Consider the following 18218-nt stretch of genomic DNA (forward strand, 5'->3'; position numbering starts at 1 on the left):
TTTTCCAGACTTTTCCGAGCATTTCCCAGGCATTTTCCGGTTATTTTCTGGGAATTTCCCAGGCATTGTCCGGGATTTTCCGAGCATTTTCCGGGGATTTTCCGGATGTTTTCCAGACATTTACCGGACATTTCCCTGGCATTTTTCGGGTATTTTCCAGGCATTTTCCACGCTCCTCCCGGACATTTCCACGCATTTTCCGGATATTTTCCGGACATTTTCACGCATTTTCCGGATATTTTCCAGGCATTTTCCAGGCATTCGACCGTCACGCGACATGCGCTACATAAAGCAGTGTTCGGAATCGTTCGAGCTGTTTCACTTTTACCGTGGTTTCATAAAACCACACAACATTTTTTTTTATTTATATCATTTATTAATTTAAATCGCTTCAAAAACCTTATATACATATATATGGATTACACAAAAAAGTAATTTATTTTTTATACTGTCAAATAGCCTATTCCAAAAAAAAAAAAACAATAACCTGAATTAATTTAACTGTCACATGTGACAGATGAAAAAGGCGCGCGGAACTACGCAGCTCCCAATACATCAAGAGTTAAACACGAAATAATTGCTCAGGGACGCCATATTCCCACAACTTGTGATTCTTATCAAACGGCCTGAAAAATACCGCGTAAAAGTCATTTTATTCAATTATAGCTGATATTCTTTTGGTTTAGATAATACGTTATGGATAATTTTGTGTGCATATTTAAAGTATGGTAAATCTATATAAAATGCACTTAATTACATTTTAAATAAGAAACAGCAATTAAATGAAGCAAAGTAAATGTAAATAAAAGTCGATCGTCCGTCCTTTGAAGCGGTTAAGCTGCTTTGGTCAAATTTCGTAAAAAACATCCAAATTTTCAGGTTTTACGTTAATATTCAATACATATTTTGTACGAAGAATCGAAACTAAATAATTACAAAATATGAACGTAGTAGGTACTTAGTTCACTATTACATTGACATACATTAAAAGAAAGAAAAAACTTAAAATCTTCTTAGATCCGCTACATTTCCATAAATATTCTTATTACCATAAATGCGAATTGTGGACGGATATTGAATATTATTCAAATTAGCAGAAACCTCAGTTATCAGTAACTTGGCATGTCCATACTTCAAAACTGTATAATTGTTTTTGTTTATCATAGCAAATATAGTTACGTAGTACTATTATATATTCTGTGATATAGTGTCAAAGAATCTATTATTTTAAGGGCCGATTTTTCAATCCTGAGATAAACAGTCTAATAACTACCCCTCGAATAGATTTATTCAATTATTTATCTAACTCATAACGGCTCGCCTATTTTTCAATCGTGATTTATTTGATGAATAACTATCTGACCAAATATTTCCATATTGGCAGCTCTGCTCTCGGAGTGGCGAAACAAACATATTAAATTAGTCAGGTTAGAGCGGGATAGAGTCAACTCTTGCAATTTGTCAACAACCGTCATTATGACTCACGTCAGGACTGCATTTTAAGTTTGTCTTGTATTGCTCTTGTCTTCTATGATTGTTGTTTTGATTCGAGTAAAGAGTTTGGTTAAATTTGTGTTTCAATTTATACTGTGATTTATATATATATTTTACGATGGAAACGACATACTTAAAGGCAGCGTTCGGCAAATTTTCAATGGCATGGTCATCAGTACTATCAAAGACATCAATTTCAATATGATTTTAATTGATAATAATTATATAGAAAGAGGTTAAATTATTAATAATTCTACGCTCTATGTTATGACATACGAAAATATCCCAAATTTGACACGTCAGTTGTCAACTCAAACGCCTAACCGTCGAATAGCGCGCTATCTGGCCGTTAGAGCGGCAAATAGATTTATTCCTCAAATAACGAAGTTATTCGATAGATAAGTCCTATTCGTCTATTGAAATTGAATATTTTGTTAACTGAAGAATAAAGTCTATCTAGCTGTTTATCTGGGCATTGAAAAATCGGCCCTAAATAATGTTGTTAAATTAATATTTAGGCTAAAACTTTGTACGCTAAAAATTAAATAGATGTATCGAAGAATACATAAAACATACTCTTTTTATCTATACTAATATTATAAAGCTGAAGAGTTTGTTTTTTGTTTGTTTGTTTGTTTGAACGCGCTCATCTCGGCAACTACTGGTCCGATTGATAAATTCTTTCGGTGTTGGATAGCCCATTTATCGAGGAAGGTTATTAAGCTATATAATATATATATATATATATATATATATATATATATATATATATATATATATAGATATCTCCATGGGCACTATGTTGATCAAACGTGCCATATAGTTAGTAATTATTTGATCCGTTTTCACTTGTTGATCCGGTTGGTATTTGTTGATCCATTGCCACACCACCGTCCGTATGTGGATCCGAACGGAGCCACAAGTGTCACCATCAGTAATAATAATAATTACGTGCTTTTTATACAAATCCACCTTTTTTGCGTTTTAACTCTTGTTGATCCGATTCAAATGAGCCAATCAGAGCCCACCGAGCTCAGCCATTGGTCTAATTGTTTTTTGAATACAATGAATGAGTTTACAATTTTCAATTTGCTTGGCAATCCGTTAAAGAAACGTGCTCCCTCGTATGTTGCCGTTTGCCTTCCATAATTTGTTCGGATCTTCGGGAGGGCAAGATAGCTAGCTCGTCTATTAGGATAGTGGCGATTTGATGTTGAGAATATAATATTTGTATTTATGTTTTTATGTAGCGCTTTGCGGATGAACATATACGTTTTATAAAAGTATAATTGTTTTAAATTCATTATTTTAGTGTCGTCGTAGATTTTATTTGTAGAAGTTAAAAAAGGATAGTTAAAGATAGTTTTAATGATTTTATTTTGTAAAATTTGGAGTGGCGCTAATTTATTTTTGTAAGCACTCCCCCATACTTCTATTAAATACATTAGGTGCGGCTTTACTAACGTGTTGTAGATGGTGTGTCGTAATTTATGAGGAATGCAAAAGTGATATTACGCAGATATCTAAGAAGTGCTGATAATTTATTTTTTAGGTGGTCGATGTGATAATTCCATTTTAGAGAGCTGTCGATTCGCAAACCTAGGTATTTCTCGTGGGTTTTATGTTCTAATACAACACCGTTAATTTTAAGTGGAGCGTGTGGTGGAATAATTTTGTTATGAGCTTTGAATTTTTTGAGTTTGAGTTGTATTTAGATATCCTCTCCTCTGAGTTATAAGATGTCGATTCTGGGAAACCAGCAAAAATAACATTTTTTTCGCGGCTCTTTCTGTCCCGTAGTTCCTTGATTAAGTGTTCATTTATATGAAGTTGATTTTTAGACGTAAAACCCGATGGATTGGCTGACTGATTTATTGATTGAAGATTTAATTCCAGTGATTTTATTTTACTCTCACCCTGGTTGATCTGGGATTCTAATTGAGAAATAGTACTCTTCAATATGTTTTGTTCAGTAATTATCATACATGCTGATGACTTAATTTCATTGATTTGATTCGTATTTTGGCGAATTAAATTCAAGGATTGTTCGTTGGACGATTTAATTTCGGTAATTTGTGTTTTTACCTCAGAAATGTTTTCATGAATTTTGTTTACTATTTGTTCATTTGAGCATACATATTTTTCAAGTAATGTACTAATACGGCTCAACTCTGACCGAATATCCTTCATATTATCACTACATCTGCAATCTTGTTCTAGCGGTTGTTTCCGTTTTCTGTAAGTAATTTGAGTATCAGTTGGCGTAGAACTCGTAGAAAACGAACTTAGCTTCGATAGATAGCGATGCGATCCACCGGCAGTACCCACTGCACCACTGCTGGTTAAACGTGTTGGCGATCTGCGTACACTCATATTTACTCCGCAATGGATAATTTGTGCAGGAATATGAGTCGTCATTTGTTTGACCTAAATCTAACATTTTAATTATTTTATCAGATTGATATCAGAATCAGGGCAAAGGCGAACACTACACGTCAATAAATATTATGATAATTATCTTGATATTTACTGATGATTCAAGAGGTAGGTTGTTATTTGTTAGACTAGAGTAGATAATTTTTGAAACAAAAAAAAATCGCAGTCGGATGAAACCCATTAGAAAAGGAGGGGAATATGATGAAAATAAAAAGAAAAATAAATTACGGTCAATCTGAGTTCGGGAAGTGGGAGGGGGAAGCTTTAAAGAGAAAAAAATGGTTTCTCTCGATATCCGACAAAACTACAAGTCCTACGGAAAAACGTTCAATCGCAAAGTTGTAGGTAATAAAAAGATCTACAACTTTTGTATAAACAATTTTTTCAAAATTTAGGTGAAAAATTCAAAAAACCATGTTTTTTGTTTTTTATTTTTATCTACTTCAAAATTTATTTATTTTCTACGAAATTTGGTGGAAACTTACTTTATTATGTCTCAAATACACTGTAATTTTTTTGATTGAAAATATTCATTTTTGCGCCTTATTTTAAATTAATACCAAAAAAACAACCTAATTTTCAATCGAAAAGTCACCCGTCAAAATATCAGCTTTTTTCAAAAACTTGGGGAGTCTTTTGTTCATTGAAATCTCTACTTTCATATTGTGTAAAAAAAAATAAACATTACTGTAGTAAATGTTCTCAGGAAATGCATACAAACAGTGTGATAATGAGCTTTTACTAAATCAGGCACACTTCTCGAACTACCTGAAATGTTTTTATCGACATCATTTTGCTTTTGAATATGCTGTAAAATATTATACTTAGAACAGATTATTTTTTTTCTTTTGAAATATTACCGAAAAGCCGATACAAGAGAAGATATAGAGTTCGAGAAAGGTGCCTGATTTAGTAAAAGCTCATTATCACACTGTTTGTATGCATTTCCTGAGAACATTTACTATGGTAATGTTTATTTTTTTTACAAAATATGAAAGTAGAGATTTCAATGAACAAAAGGCTCCCCAAGTTTTGAAAAAAGCTGATATTTTGACGGGTGACTTTTCGATTGAAAATTAGGTTGTTTTTTTGGTATTAATTCAAAATAATTTTCAATCAAAAAATTACAGTGTATTTGAGACATAATAAAGTAAGTTTCCACCAAATTTCGTAGAAAAAAAAATAAATTTTGAAGTAGATAAAAATAAAAAACCAAACACATGGTTTTTTGAATTTTTCACCTAAATTTTGAGGTTATGTAAGAAGAAAGAAAAAAAAAGAAAGAAATATGTGAAAAAATTGTTTATACAAAAGTTGTAGATCTTTTTATTACCTACAACTTTGCCATTGAACGTTTTTCCGTAGGACTAGTAGTTTTGTTGGAAATCGAGAGAAACCATTTTTTTCTCTTAAAAGCTCCCCCCTCCCACTTCCCGAACTCGGATTGACCGTAATTTATTTTTCTTTTTATTTTCATCATATTGCCCTCCTTTTCTAATGGGTTTCATCCGACTGCGATTTTTTTATCTTTTTATTATTTTTAAAGGCTTCTACCCCAGTCTATGTAGGATGCATACTACTTGAGAATTATCACCGTCACTGTATGACGAAAGGTTCGTCCAAATATCTATCTTTTTAGGGTTCCGTATTTTTAGTTTCACAACGTTTTCTATAAGTTTCAATTGAATTACGGTCGACTTCTCCAACTTCCATAAAACTCAGGAGATTTTTTGCTAGCCCTAATTTCATATCCCCATGTCAATGTCATGCAAGTGCATATAAATGGAACAGATCAACATACGACTTATGATTTGGTATATAAAACGGAGTCAAGAAGTGTTTGAGCATTTCAAAATTTGAACCGTTACGGAGTCGAGTTCGTCTAGTCTAGGCGGATTTAGCAATGTATGGAACATTACCTAACTATAATATGTTTGTGTACGGAGCCAACAAATACTGTAGTGTTTACGAAAAATTAATCTACGTTACTTAATATACAGTTTCGTTTTGTCGGATCAAATAAAGCTGTAATTTTGATAATATAAATGGATCTGATCAACATACGTCTTTGGATTTGGTATATAAAACGGAGCCAACAAGTGTTTATGGGTTTCTGAATTTCGGCCGTTACGGAGTCGATTTAGTTCGAGATCTTAGCAATAAAAATGTTGAGTACATCAATTTCTCCATGAATACGTTTGGCAACATCGCTCAAATATTTGCACCGTTGCCACTCCGGGCAAGATCTATGCAACCGGAGTCGAGTAATATGGGGGAAAAGGTGGAGTCAGGAATGCACGGCAGTCGGGCTGGATCAACTTAGTGCCCAGGTTGGTATTTATATATATATATATATATATCATCACGCTACTACCAACAGAAGTGGAGCTACGGGGGTGAAACTGCGCGGAGCAGCTAGTTACTTATAACAAAGCTTAACTTCAAAGCTTTTGATAATTTTATGTATAAATAATACATGTTTACGTGTCATTTAATAAAAAAATATATTTTTCATTATCTTAAATTGTATGTAGGATAAATTCGAAAAGTATTTGGACGTCCATTTTTTATTTTTCACGTCTATAAATACCTTGTAATAGAAATGATGAAAGAAAGAAGCAGGTCTAAATATAGCATCATTAAATAAAAAGTATCTAATGATAGTGAAAGGGATTGGCAAATAAGAGGAAAATGTCAAAGGACCTTTAAATGTATGAAGTTTTCTTTGTTATTGCCTTTTTTGTTTGCTGACTACCAACAAATTGTTAACATAAAGGTTGGAGGAAAATTTAGTTACCTAAAACGTGTATAAATATACCTGTTTAGAAGTTATAAATCAACAACGTGAAGGAGGATAATTTAATTTGATATTTAAGAGATAGCCGCGTAAGTGTCGCAACATTGGAACAATTGTCACCATATTCAACGAGTAGGTACAGTCATGAGCCGAACAACCTCGAATAAAATGAAAAGAAAATTCTACTCTTTCGGTTTAATGTGCCAGGGACACCCTTCGCCATCTATTGAGATTAAACAAACGTCTCAACCAATATGAAACATAATTTCAATGATTACAATATTGTAATGATGTAATGGGCCCTCAACACTATCCTGATTGCCTCTGCTCGCCGCTGTAGAGGTGGTAGAGGGCCTAAATGTAGATGTTTATTCATAATCGCCATAATGGCGGCATACATCGACGATCATGTTGGGCCAACGTTCTCCATTGTGAAGAGGACCCAAAACGCGGCGTTTGGAATTTTCAGATATCATTTTCCATGTAGTAGAAAGCTCTTGACCTCGCAAACAGCCTTCCAATCAATTTGACATCCGATATTAATAATTCCATACTTTTGTAACCGATGTCCCGTCGTCGCCTAGGCAGTTTAATTGAGCCAGGGTGTAATCAGGCTCGCGCCGCTCGGGCGCCGCGTGACTAAAGGGCGTCAGTTGCTAGCTGTTGATAATTTGTTTACTTTTTCTCGATATTTTATAGAATCGGGTGTTTATTTTTTGTATAGAAGAGGTGTAAGTTGGTGTTTGAAGGAAGAATCATGTAAATAGGGGTAGATATAGGTACGATGAATTGCGTTGAGTTTCAAAATATATAATTTTTTTGTTTAATGACTTATAAAGTCTAGGAGTGCTCGTTAAATATTTGATCGGTTATAATTTGAGTAACATTGTATAAATAAATATTGCAAAAAGACAATTAGAAATGTATTAGACAGGCATTTTGCACATTGTTCATCACGTTTCAAAAAAAAGACAATAAACGTAGACAGATAGATAATCTTAATCTTGTTTTGTTGTACTTTAATCAATTAAATTTAAATATGCTATGATATTACAGACACTTAAATTTAATTATATCTATAAATAGATTAACATATCGAAGAAGCTTCCTCCATTTTTTGCAATATCAAAAACCATTAATAAACAATTAAAACGAACTACTAAACTCGTGTAATCACATTAAGTGGGTAAAGTAATTCCTTATTAAGACCCGGAAGTGGATTAATTAAAAAAGGCTTATTGACAAGGTCTTTTCAAAATCTTTTTTCACAGTTCATTAACGTTCTTATGAAGACGTGTTTTAAGTGATCTGTTTTATTTTGAGATATTTTAAGCACGTTTTTATTCATCTCATCTGTATGCCACCCACTCCTTTTTCGATTTTGATCCACTTGAAACGGACAGATTTAATTCCAACTTTGTACACTTATCAAACATCTGTGACACATAATTAATTATTTAGTTTTTTCAACTACGAGTATATTAATTACTAGAGGTCCGCCCCGGCTTCGCCCGTGGTACATATTTCGCAATAAAAGGTAGCCTATGTCCTTTCTCGGGTATCAAAATATCTCCATACCAAATTTCATGCAAATTGGTTCAGTAGTTTAGGCGTGATTGAGTAACAGACAGACAGACAGAGTTACTTTCGCATTTATAATATTAGTATGGATTACTGCGAAGTATTAACTGGTAAGAACTATGAACGAGCCTCGTTGTTTTAACCCGTCATTGGTGTCACTGTAATTCGAGGTTCATCTTAACTATTACGTTCAATGCTAATTGCATTTCAATAGTCGTAAATGATGAGCGGGTTAAGCGGGATAAGACGCGGTCAGTATTGAAATGGGTTATCGTTTAGAAGGCTTTAAAGCCTTCAAGAAAAAGTTGTTCAATTTTATCTCAGTGTATGAGTAACGTTACCATTGGTATTATTATATAAGTAAATGTATACTTAGGCCAAGTACCGCAACCATTAATTCGAGCAATGATTCATTATTTCGTGTAGGTAATTATAAATCCCTGGATGTGCTACGACGATTACTGCGTGTTCACAGATGTCAGATCTCGTTATCATAATTTAATATTTATTTTAAAAGACTTGCAACTTAGAAATGAATATCTAAACCCTAAAATAAAGACCTATTCACTTCAATAAATAACATATTTGCCAGTTCGCAGCCTAATGAAACGTTATCGCTTGCTGACGTCATTCGATATGTCTGAATTCAATCGTCATACGCCCACGCACTATAACCTAGTGTTATAACACTTCATATTACCTCTTTTTAGTATGATATTACTCGGTCACGAAGATTACCATGTTATAGCACAGTTTGAGACTTTATTGCCATGTTGTGTTTGTGCTACGCGGGTTATGAATTTAGTAGGCGCGGGAAATGACAATATTCAATTGAAAACAATAAACGGTAGGCATAGTAGGGATATGTACAGTAGATACATTAAAAATGCAATCTATTATTTTAGAAAGAATAATAAAAATATGTACAAAATTACATAGTCTAGGTATAAAAATAATAATTTCTAATTGTTTAGCGAACCAGAATAAAGATAAATTTACTCGTATTATAAATCGCCCATGGCTACGCCAGCTTAGTCAAAGGAAATTCCCATAGAAATGAGAGTTTTCAGCGCGTTAAAAAATAGTGTATGTTACTCTGTAGTCAAGAATCATAAAATCGATGCGCTGTGAAAGAAAGAAAAACAAATACACTTTCACATTTATAATATTAAAGTAAGGATTTATTGCAAAAATCATTATTTAAAAGTAAAAACATCATTCACCTTGAAAATGCGAATGGTCTCAATCCGTGTAAATATTTAAACAAATGATATAAGTGCAAAATAAAACGGACAAACTGTATCGCAAACGTGGAAATGTATTCCGTGACCAATGATGTTTTCTTCGGTCTCTTATTATTGTTATAGATATATTTATTCTACTGTTCAACATCTGGTGTGTTGCTATACAAAATAATATTATATAGCTTTATGTATGGGCGTTATTGTGCAATAAATTTAAATTTTAGTTTGCCAAAATGTTGGCCTAAATGGGAGATATTTTTTGATAATTTTTTTTTTGTAAGTACTTTATTCTGTAAAATTCAAAATACAATGTCACATTTTTCATCTAATGTTAGTTATAATTAAGAAATCTTAATAAACAAATCATATTTATTATATACTAGCAAACCCAGCGAACTCTATTTCGCCACCAGAGACACCTTTTCTTTGCTATAAACCTCACGGAGCCCGAGACCTTTCCAACGAATGCAAAACCGTGGAAATTGGTTCGTGCGTTCTGGAGTTATAGCGTCAGGAAGGAAAACCCGACTTATTTTTATATAATAGAAGACTGGTCCAGATGGCAACATGGTAATTATCATGCCTGAAAACCGTAAATAATTATTAAATTCTTCAATTATGTATTAATTAAACTAGGTATATAATTCTTATCGTATGTCAGTTCATTAATTTTTAATTCAATCATTATAATTTTACCCTTTTTACCGATACGACATTTGAGTGAAATGTGGATTGAAAATAATCAAGAACGGGTAATTTTAATAGAGTTATAAACCTATCATACCAGTTGTAATACAGGTGCACTTTTAATTCGGGTAATTAAGTTGTCTTTTTTAAGTGGTTTTGATGTTTCAGTTCAATTGCATCGTGATGTTGAACCTTTTCGTAATATTATTTGTGATTGTTTGTAGCTAGCCTGTTGCTATGTTGTGATTGGGAATTTTATTTATATATTTTGAGCATTATGAATTAAGAATAAGATTTTATTATTAAATTAACCTTTGTTACATATTTATTATTGAACCTACCCGTATTTTTTATGTGGAACTATTTTTGTCAGAAAAATGATGAACTCTTGTATGTTTATCTGTATGCGTTACCTATCTCTGTAAAAGAGTATATCTTTTAGTTGCTGCTCAGATTTTTTAAAATGAATAACTTGTTAAAGTGAAACTTTTATTACATCGTCTCAAACTTTTTGGTCTGTGTAGCGCATGTCGCGTGTATCGCGGCTGCCGAGTAGGTATACCTACTCGGCGCTACACAAAGCAGTGTTCGGAACCGTTCGAACAGTTTCACTTTTACCGTGGTTTCATAAAACCACACAACATTTTTTGAATAATAGTATAACTTGAATCTTCTCTGATAGGAACAACGACATATTAAACAAAGTTTTATGTCCAATTTCCTCTTCCTAAAGTTCTAAGTTTTTTGAAAAGATATTTTGTATAGAAATTTGGACAAAACACCATGTCTATCTAAAGAAAACAATTAGAAGCCTCGCTACGTGCATACAGCGTTATTGGACTCCCGCTGTCTATATAAGCTAATAGCTCGCCATTTGCCATTTGTCTTCATTATCGATATGAGTTGACTGTTCCTTGCTATATAGATATATGTATTCGTTTTTGAATATTGGTAGAATATTATAGGCTTTTTGGTCACAGTATTAGCAATAAATCGCAAATAAAACGATTTTAAATCAATCTAAAAGATTGGTACAAAGTAAAATATTGTGTATTACAAAAATGCACACATGTTGCTACATAGGAGTAGTAAAATTATAAGTCTATATTGTGGTTTCAAAGGGTGTAATGTCACGAATAACCTGATTTACACAAAACTATAACACAATAATGAAATAACATAGGTATCAAAATCTATAACAATTTGCTGACAAAATTGATGCTATTAATGGTGCCAGAGAGACGGTTTGCAGTACACGGGAATCATCCAATTACAAGTTGGGTATCGAAGTTTGGATAATTATTCACAAAGACCTTCTGGGACCGTCTGACGTCATATCACCTCTGTATAACCCTACCTGAGCTGATCGTCTTAGTAACAGGAGGCATTTAGTAATGTGGGTTGGACTTTTTAATTTAGCAGGGATGTTTGCTAAACTAACGAGGTTTACATATGTGATATTTTAAATGATGGAAAAAATTGTATTTTTATGCGTCAGTTCAAAAAAACAAGTGAAAAAAGAGTTTGTTTTGGACATAACTTTCAAATATTTACCTAGGTACTGTATGGTTTGTGTTAATCATCCCATAAAACGTCCTGTGATGCAGATAAACAGATAAACATACGAACAGGCACCAAGTGAGCAGCGAATCGAGCATTGATGTTTTTGTTTATTTATCCTTAAATAGAATCTCGCCCTCTAAGTAATGGTTGTTAAAGTATCTACATACTTAAAACAACCTATACATAATTTTCTATAAAAATAGAGTAAAAATAAGTAATGTTAAAAAGTACAATAGACTTACATAAATACCCAAGTTTGGCATACGAGAATATTTAAAAAGTTTTTATCGCAGCTGCAGCGCTTTTTACGTCGGTTCGTTGAATCTAACCCGACAGAAGCCTGGGGCGGACATGTTTTACATCGTAGTGTTGCAATATTCAGCTTATTTAGCGCTTAAAAACCCTGTCACGTAAAAAGTGAAAAAAGGATAACATTTTACAGCGCTTTTTTTGCTTCAATTTTAGTTTTCAGTTTTTCTCTGATACCTTTGCAGTGTGAAGGAATGCTGTAATATTTTCTTTCAGAGTAGGTATTGGTGAAAATTAACTTCGTTTAATTAAAGATATTGAATACTAATATTTTGTTTTTGTAAGTAGATAATATTTTGAACCTACATAATAATATTGTCTTTCCCATACCTACTGAAATAATACCTAATAAATAGAATTAAATATATGTACTTACTCTTAGTTCAGATGGTTTTAGACATAGATACAAATTATATGTGTCCCCGGAGATAGTCCATAAATTTCTCTAAGGATCGTACCATATTATTAAGCCTCTTTGTGTCTAAACCTAGTTGAACGGGACTTTACACTTTACACTTGCTTTTAAATTCAATTGTTTTGATAATATAATTTGATTGGATTAGCAAAATTTGCTGTCGGCATTAATTTAGATTTACAGCTCACATTAATGTTTATTGTGAGATTTTTTACGGTCAACAGTCAATACGTAAATATTTTAACAAATTAAATAGATACATACATACATCTTTTAATTGTAGTATTATAGTTAAAACAGGTTCAATCGTTTTGGTGATAAGCCAGAACATACAATTTACCGACAATTTCTTCATAGATCCTAAATATATATCTCATCAGATATTTAATTCTATTGTGTATTTTATATTTTTCCCTCCGATAAGTAAAGAACGCTCTATATAAGTATAGACTACGGAATATTGTTTACTAGATTTCCGCCCGCGGCTTCGCCCGCGTTTTCAAAGGAAAACCCGCATAGTTCCCGTTCCCGTGGGATTTCCGGGATAAAACCTATCCTATATGTTAATCCAAGTTACCCTCTATATGTGTGCTAAATTTCATTGTAATCGGTTCAGTAGTTTTTACGTGAAAGAGTAACAAACATCCATACAAACTTTCGCCTTTATAATAGTATTAAGATATAAAAAATATACTATAATATAGATATAGTGTATATGGAATACCTAATCCTCCAATATTGTACACAACATAGACAAGAATGTGCGCCGGCGCCAAAAGGCAGATTATAGTATCGGTTACACTTCAATCGGTTAACCGCCTGTCAGCAAGGCACTGGGTCACACCCGCAGACCGCATAGATTGGCGACAATATGACAGATTGTTTCAGATATGATACAGTATACAATGTCTATGGTCTATGATGTCACATTGTGGAGACAAGTGTATGATTTTGGGAAGATATAAATTATAGACGAGACAAGTGTTTTTTTTTTTTGTTTTGAGAAGATACTGCAATATTTAGTTACATATTATACGTTTGCTTTTTATAATAATGATATAGAAAGGTATCAGGTATGTATTAGGTTGGTAAAATTTTTGTGAAGTAGGTAGACTATAGATTTTTCAGATTGTTTCTATTTTGATAATTGTTGAACCCAGGGCTGATGGTTATGTTTCATTATTATTTTTTCTGCCGTGATTAAAAATATATATAGAGAACTAATAGATAAATAATAATATCACCGTCTATATCTGTATCTATAATTAAATTAGTGTTCGAGCACTCTTACTCACTACTACATACGTAATCTTTGACTTTTATTTCAATCAATTTCACTTTACACAAAAGTACCTATAGCTAAAGTGGATACTAAATTTACCAAAATGCGAGCTTTGCGCTTAATTAGGAACACAAAGTGAATACAGGACATGGTCTAGCTCAGTATCTACGCAGTAGGCTAATGTTCTTGGGAAAGTGCTTATGTAACTCTAAACGTGTTTACTCTTATGTAAACTGTAAACAAATGCGTTTGCGAATTGATCGAATAATTACGAGTATGTAAATACTTTCAATGTAGGTAGGTATCTATTGGCATAATTTGATTTGGAATTAATAACAATTCTGCGTTTCGAAATGCGTTTATTCACTTTATGTATTTCGGTCCGAGGGTGATGTATACGTCGAGTAGAGCCTACGCTAAAAGTTGGAATATTTGTTATATTAATACACCTAATAGTTTTTCATTTATGTCTTTGAAAAGTTACCTATTTGATATTTTCGATTGCCTATGACATTTATGAATAGGGTTGCCAACATTTCATCATCAAAATATAGTATTTTCCAAAATAAGGTGTAAAAAATATAGTACATTTAAAAAAAAATATAGTATTTAATGGGAAATACAAAAAAAATAGACAAATATATTTTATTACACGCTTTATATTAGCTTCACCTGAATGTTTGTAACCGACTTCTTTGGGCGCGATTTTGACCCACTTTAAACGGCCAGATTTCGTTCAAACTTTGTAGATTTATTGAGGACCGATGACAATGCACTAATTTGATAAAATAAATAATAGTTAAAAAAAATAAAAAATACGCTTTTTATAGAAAACCGACCTAAAAGCGTGTTTTTTAGTTTTTTTAAACTATTATTATTTTTATAAATACTATATTTTTTGCACTTCTTGCACTGTGTAACAGCTTTTTGTTTAAAATAAACTAGCTTTCCGCCCGCGGCTTCGCCCGCTTTGCCTAAAACATAATAAATATATACTAAAACCCTCCTCTTGAATCACTCTATCTATTAAAAAAAACCGCATCAAAATCCGTTGCGTAGTTTTAAAGATTTAAGCATACGTATAATACATAGGGACATAGGGACAGTGAAAGCAACTTTGTTTTAAATTGTCACATTCAATTTTTAGATTAATATAAATCAAAAGCTCATTTTTTATCAATGATACACTACTTCTGTTTCTTTCTTCTCGCCACTGGTAGGTATATATGCGCAATAGGTTATACCTATGACTTAGCCATCTTAACAATGAATAGGCGCGTTCTTATTTTTTTTTAATGAAGGATTTGTTTGTTACATTTGTCGGTGTTGAAAATATAGTATTTTTGCGTACTATATATGTTTTCAACAGTATATAGTACGCAGACCCGAAATATAGTACAATACTATATATTATAGTACGGTTGGCAACCCTATTTATGAATGATGTAACTTTCTGCTCGAGAAGGAATTTTTAACCGACTTCAAAAAAAAGGAGGAGGTTATCAATTCGGCCGGTATGTTTTTTTTTTTTTATGTATGTACACCGATTACTCCGAGGTTTCTGAACCGATTTACGTGATTCTTTTTTTGTTCGATGCGGGATGGTGTCGAATTGGTCCCATAAAAAATTTATTCGGATAGGCCCAGTAGTTTTTATTTTATGAGCATTTGTGTCTGTATTTGTAAATGTTGCAAGTGCAAGTTTGAAGTCGGTTGTTTTTAACGCAGTTATCACTTGTTAAAATATAAGTAAAGTTCGTTTTTGAATTTGTCCATTACAAAACAGTTTACAAACCATCTTAAAACTGTAATCTCCTTTATAATATTAGCACAGGACTACAATATTACAGAGACTTGCCATCTTACTATTAATGAGGAGGAAATTAAAAATCTCTTGGTGTATTCAAAAAGCATTATCATTGAGCACAATGGCAGTAATCTCAAGAGCAAGCGCTTCCCGCAAAAAGTTACGAACTAAAAGCCCTCGTAAATTGCTGTATCGTTCCACTTTTAATGAGAACTTAAGGCTGATTACTTGATTACTTTATAGTTAAGTAGCTGGTCACTCCGGCTCGGCTCGGGTAGACTATATGAAAATTTTGCAAATTTTAAACAGTTATCCTGATTTAAGCGGGGACTTATCTAACAAAACAAATAAGATACAAATAATAATTATTTTAAATTCCTGTTATATGTACAATAAAGTGTCATAAATAAATAAAATAAGATTTGTACTTCATTGAACTGTTTTATTTCAATTTATAACTCAACAATGAATGGTGCTATGATAAGAAATAATACGCAGATGAAAATAAACTATGTACACACTTTTCATTCCGTTTTTCGCCCGATACAAGTATTGTTTTCACCTAACTTCGTTTGTGTCTCATCTATCGAAATGTATTCAAAAATGTTAAGCAGTTTCGGTGCAAAAGCTTAAAAGACAATAGATAAAGTTAGATTTAATCCGCATTTATAATAAGGTCATTTAAATATCTATTTTTGCTATGGCAAAAGATGCGTCTTGGCCTCCATGGCTCCATCTGAGGTAATTTCCTACCGCGTGTAATAACTTCCTATTTAGCGATGAAATTACATATCCTGACTGCTAATTATATAATAATTATATTAATTATGCCATCAGTAGTGACATAGTAGTGGAAAATGCAGTGCGATTTGTTTACAATTTACATGGTTTGTTTTTCAATCACTGGAAAGAAACTGAACCAAACTGGATTAAGTTAAGTACTTTGATAGATTATGGAATAGATCCATAAAAGATAGGTAGATATTCGAAGAAAAAAAAATTGTACCAATTAAGTAATTTGTAGGTACTCTTTGTCTTTGAGCCATTGCTAGTTATTGCTTAATAATGGTACCTACTTAATACGATAACATATTAAGAGTATTATTTTTCCCAAATTCGAATCTGCGGCAAGCAGTATATTGCAAATTCGTATCGTGAAACATTTACACGTCTTGCCGTAAATCGGCCAATCGCAGACCACTTTGTTTAATGAACAGGTTTATAAAACAAGCAGCTAATTGCATATTAACATAATACTTTGTTAATTCCAAAGACACCATAAAGAACCGTTATATCATACAAACGCCCACGATAAAATCTACGTTTTAAATGGATTAAACAAATTACATTAAGCTAAGACCTAACCTATGATAATGTACTGCATAAGCGACAAATTTATATTCAAAATAGTGATGTTAGGTTAAGTAATCGATGCTGATTAGAAAACATAATATATTTACATAATTTATCTTCGTTTATTTTGCGTAGATTTGCAACAGTGAAACCAATATTTGTAGGTTTTTAGCCTAATGAATAAAACGTTTTTAGTGTGGAAATCTGGTTTGAATTGTGGTAAATTATAAAATGTATTATCGACGATTCAAAAGTGCTTCTAGAACTTAAATGTTTGAGTTTGATATTAGGTACCTAACACCGAACACGTGACAAATTGACAATGGATTGTATGAGTACTTAATGTTAGATTCGAGGGATTTTTAATAGCTTTGTTCAAAAAGTTATTAAATTAGAAGCGTGTAATTACTTTGTAAGAAAAGAATGAATACTTTGAAAACAATATAGAAGCATTAGGCCCTTCGCTCATGGAGCTACTCAAAAAGAACTAGTCACAAACTCAAATTACTAACGAGTTGCCTGAGCGTCACAGCCCATACATGTTCTATGGAGATTCGCACACGACGCGACTAGTTACTAACTGGTGAGTAACGCGTTAGCAACAAATCACGCGCGACGCGTCGTGTCGGTCTCCACGCTACTGGTTTCCCGAGTTTCTTTGTTTTTTATGATAAAAATGAACGAGCAAACATTGACAAGTGACTGAAACCTTATAACTTGAGTAGCGTTGTATGCGAGATACAATTTGTAACTGGTTTGTAATCGTAATTACTGATTAGTTCAGTCATTTTTGAGTAGCTCCATGAGCGAAGGGCCTTAGAAGTTAAAAGTATTTCGCAAACATTTATTTGACAATTTGTAAAAACCTTATTTATTAGCCTTTTTTTCCTTCTTTTGGGAATTATGGAAATTGTTATAAATCTGTCTTTAAAAAATACATTAGTTACTAGTTGAGTCAAACTAGAAATAATTTGCACATATAATTTCGAGATTTATTCATTACACATATTCAGAGAAGCAAACAAAAGGTCACAACACAATAATAAAGGCGTATACTTAACACGTTCGCTGCGAAACAGGGCTTGAAACACCCTGTCCGTGTCTCGTCGTTATAGCGGTAGGAAATAACTTAAACTTCTCTGTCGTGCGGGAGGCATAACTTCCAGCTGGTTCAGTGTAGGAAAGTGATATCTATATATCTGAGATGTGCTATTGATTCCTAGTTCAATGGTATACCGACCTTAATACCG

General features: G+C 32.6%; 1 protein-coding gene across 1 annotated transcript in view; it reads left to right on the forward strand.

The window, feature by feature from the left end:
* Window positions 1-18218, forward strand: part of LOC149485009 (terminal nucleotidyltransferase 5C) — a 192987-nt gene that overhangs the window by 92419 nt on the left and 82350 nt on the right. The gene's annotated exons all lie outside the window — the stretch shown is intronic.

This window comes from Colias philodice, chromosome 10, assembly GCF_061535455.1.
Source record: "Colias philodice isolate Cphi_HAF_F1 chromosome 10, ilColPhil1 Martin Lab GWU primary, whole genome shotgun sequence".
NCBI lineage: Eukaryota > Metazoa > Arthropoda > Insecta > Lepidoptera > Pieridae > Colias > Colias philodice.